We start from the raw sequence: 4,841 nt of genomic DNA, 5'->3' as shown, positions 1-4,841 counted from the left end.
TAAATTGTATTTATGTTGTTTTAACCTATGCTTTATTAAATTGTATTTATGTTGTTTTAACCTATGCTTTATTAAATTGTATTTATGTTGTTTTAACCTATGCTTTATTAAATTGTATTTATGTTGTTTTAACCTATGCTTTATTAAATTGTATTTATGTTGTTTTATCCTGTGCTTTATTAAATTGTATTTATGTTGTTTTAACCTATGCTTTATTAAATTGTATTTATGTTGTTTTATCCTATGCTTTATTAAATTGTATTTATGTTGTTTTAACCTATGCTTTATTAAATTGTATTCATGTTGTTTTATCTTATGCTTTATTAAATTGTATTTATGTTGTTTTATCCTATGCTTTATTAAATTGAATTTATGTTGTTTTATCCTATGCTTTATTATATTGTATTTACTTTGTTTTATCCTAAGCTTTATTAAATTGTATTTATGTAGTTTTAGCCTATGCTTTATTAAATTGTATTTATGTTGTTTATCCTATGCTTTATTAAATTGTATTTATGTAGTTTTATCCTATGCTTTATTAAATTGTATTTATGTAGTTTTATCCTATGCTTTATTAAATTGTATTTATGCTGTTTTAACCTATGCTTTATTAAATTGTATTCATGTTGTTTTATCTTATGCTTTATTAAATTGTATTTATGTTGTTTTATCCTATGCTTTATTAAATTTAATTTATGTTGTTTTATCCTATGCTTTATTATATTGTATTTAATTTGTTTTATCCTAAGCTTTATTAAATTGTATTTATGTAGTTTTAGCCTATGCTTTATTAAATTGTATTTATGTTGTTTTTCCTATGCTTTATTAAATTGTATTTATGTTGTTTATCCTATGTTTCATTAAATTGTATTTATGTTGTTTTATCCTATGCTTTATTAAGTTGTATTTATGTTGTTTTGTCCTATGCTTTATTAAATTGTATTTATGTTGTTTTATCCTATGCTTTATTAAATTTTATTTATGTTGTTTTATCCTATGCTTTATTAACTTGTATTTATGTTGTTTTAACCTATGCTTTATTAAATTGTATTTATGTTGTTTTGTCCTATGCTTTATTAAATTGTATTTATGTTGTTTTAACCTATGCTTTATTAAATTGTATTTATGTTGTTTTAACCTATGCTTTATTAAATTGTATTTATGTTGTTTTAACCTATGCTTTATTAAATTGTATTTATGTTGTTTTATCCTATGCTTTATTAAATTGAATTTATGTTGTTTTATCCTATGCTTTATTAAATTTTATTTATGTTGTTTTATCCTATGCTTTATTAAATTGTATTTATGTTGTTTTATCCTATGCTTTATTAAATTGCATTTATGTTATTTTGACCTATGCTTCACTAAATTGTATTTATGTTGTTGTATCCTATGCTTTATTAAATTTTATTTATGTTGTTTTATACTGTGCTTTATTAAATTGTATTGATGTGGTTTTATCCTATGCTTTATTAAATAGTATTTATGTTGTTTAATCCTATGCTTTATTAAATTGTATTTATGTTGTTTTATTCTATGCTTTATTAAATTGTATTTATGTTGTTTTATCCTATGCTTTATAAATTGTATTTATGTTGTTTTAGCCTATGCTCTATTAAATTGTATTTATGTTGTTTTATCCTATGCTTTATTAAATTGTATTTATGTTGTTTTATCCTATGCTTTATTAAATTGTATTTATGTTGTTTTATCCTTAGCTTTATTAAATTGTATTTATGTTGTTTTATCCTATGCTTTATTAAATTGTATTTATGTTGTTTTAACCTATGCTTTATTAAATTGTATTTATGTTGCTTTAACATATGCTTTATTAAATTGTATTTATGTTTTTTTGTCTTATGCTTTATTACATTGTATTTATGTTGTTTTATCCTGTGCTTTATTAAATTGTATTTATGTTGTTTTAACCTATGCTTTATTAAATTGTATTTATGTTGTTTTATCCTATGCTTTATTAAATTGTATTTATGTTGTTTTAACCTATGCTTTATTAAATTGTATTCATGTTGTTTTATCTTATGCTTTATTAAATTGTATTTATGTTGTTTTATCCTATGCTTTATTAAATTGAATTTATGTTGTTTTATCCTATGCTTTATTATATTGTATTTACTTTGTTTTATCCTAAGCTTTATTAAATTGTATTTATGTAGTTTTAGCCTATGCTTTATTAAATTGTATTTATGTTGTTTTATCCTAAGCTTTATTAAATTGTATTTATGTTGTTTTATCCTATGCTTTATTAAATTGTATTTATGTTGTTTTAACCTATGCTTTATTAAATTTTATTTATGTTGTTTTATCCTATGCTTTATTAACTTGTATTTATGTTGTTTTAACCTATGCTTTATTAAATTGTATTTATGTTGTTTTGTCCTATGCTTTATTAAATTGTATTTATGTTGTTTTAACCTATGCTTTATTAAACTGTATTTATGTTATTTTATCCTATGCTTTATTAAATTGTATTTATGTTGTTTTATCCTATGCTTTATTAAATTGAATTTATGTTGTTTTATCCTATGCTTTATTATATTGTATTTAATTTGTTTTATCCTAAGCTTTATTAAATTGTATTTATGTAGTTTTAGCCTATGCTTTATTAAATTGTATTTATGTTGTTTTTCCTATGCTTTATTAAATTGTATTTATGTTGTTTTAACCTATGCTTTATTAAATTGTATTTATGTTGTTTTAACCTATGCTTTATTAAATTGTATTTATGTTGTTTTAACCTATGCTTTATTAAATTGTATTTATGTTGTTTTAACCTATGCTTTATTAAATTGTATTTATGTTGTTTTATCCTGTGCTTTATTAAATTGTATTTATGTTGTTTTAACCTATGCTTTATTAAATTGTATTTATGTTGTTTTATCCTATGCTTTATTAAATTGTATTTATGTTGTTTTAACCTATGCTTTATTAAATTGTATTCATGTTGTTTTATCTTATGCTTTATTAAATTGTATTTATGTTGTTTTATCCTATGCTTTATTAAATTGAATTTATGTTGTTTTATCCTATGCTTTATTATATTGTATTTACTTTGTTTTATCCTAAGCTTTATTAAATTGTATTTATGTAGTTTTAGCCTATGCTTTATTAAATTGTATTTATGTTGTTTATCCTATGCTTTATTAAATTGTATTTATGTAGTTTTATCCTATGCTTTATTAAATTGTATTTATGTAGTTTTATCCTATGCTTTATTAAATTGTATTTATGCTGTTTTAACCTATGCTTTATTAAATTGTATTCATGTTGTTTTATCTTATGCTTTATTAAATTGTATTTATGTTGTTTTATCCTATGCTTTATTAAATTTAATTTATGTTGTTTTATCCTATGCTTTATTATATTGTATTTAATTTGTTTTATCCTAAGCTTTATTAAATTGTATTTATGTAGTTTTAGCCTATGCTTTATTAAATTGTATTTATGTTGTTTTTCCTATGCTTTATTAAATTGTATTCATGTTGTTTATCCTATGTTTCATTAAATTGTATTTATGTTGTTTTATCCTATGCTTTATTAAGTTGTATTTATGTTGTTTTGTCCTATGCTTTATTAAATTGTATTTATGTTGTTTTATCCTATGCTTTATTAAATTTTATTTATGTTGTTTTATCCTATGCTTTATTAACTTGTATTTATGTTGTTTTAACCTATGCTTTATTAAATTGTATTTATGTTGTTTTGTCCTATGCTTTATTAAATTGTATTTATGTTGTTTTAACCTATGCTTTATTAAATTGTATTTATGTTGTTTTAACCTATGCTTTATTAAATTGTATTTATGTTGTTTTAACCTATGCTTTATTAAATTGTATTTATGTTGTTTTATCCTATGCTTTATTAAATTGAATTTATGTTGTTTTATCCTATGCTTTATTAAATTTTATTTATGTTGTTTTATCCTATGCTTTATTAAATTGTATTTATGTTGTTTTATCCTATGCTTTATTAAATTGCATTTATGTTATTTTGACCTATGCTTCACTAAATTGTATTTATGTTGTTGTATCCTATGCTTTATTAAATTTTATTTATGTTGTTTTATACTGTGCTTTATTAAATTGTATTGATGTGGTTTTATCCTATGCTTTATTAAATAGTATTTATGTTGTTTAATCCTATGCTTTATTAAATTGTATTTATGTTGTTTTATTCTATGCTTTATTAAATTGTATTTATGTTGTTTTATCCTATGCTTTATAAATTGTATTTATGTTGTTTTAGCCTATGCTCTATTAAATTGTATTTATGTTGTTTTATCCTATGCTTTATTAAATTGTATTTATGTTGTTTTATCCTATGCTTTATTAAATTGTATTTATGTTGTTTTATCCTAAGCTTTATTAAATTGTATTTATGTTGTTTTATCCTATGCTTTATTAAATTGTATTTATGTTGTTTTAACCTATGCTTTATTAAATTGTATTTATGTTGCTTTAACATATGCTTTATTAAATTGTATTTATGTTTTTTTGTCTTATGCTTTATTACATTGTATTTATGTTGTTTTATCCTGTGCTTTATTAAATTGTATTTATGTTGTTTTAACCTATGCTTTATTAAATTGTATTTATGTTGTTTTATCCTATGCTTTATTAAATTGTATTTATGTTGTTTTAACCTATGCTTTATTAAATTGTATTCATGTTGTTTTATCTTATGCTTTATTAAATTGTATTTATGTTGTTTTATCCTATGCTTTATTAAATTGAATTTATGTTGTTTTATCCTATGCTTTATTATATTGTATTTACTTTGTTTTATCCTAAGCTTTATTAAATTGTATTTATGTAGTTTTAGCC

Source organism: Phyllobates terribilis, unplaced genomic scaffold (genome assembly GCF_046119375.1).
Source record: "Phyllobates terribilis strain yellow unplaced genomic scaffold, ASM4611937v1 Scaffold_20__1_contigs__length_20440879, whole genome shotgun sequence".
Classification (NCBI taxonomy): domain Eukaryota; kingdom Metazoa; phylum Chordata; class Amphibia; order Anura; family Dendrobatidae; genus Phyllobates; species Phyllobates terribilis.
This window is presented reverse-complemented; position numbering follows the sequence as displayed.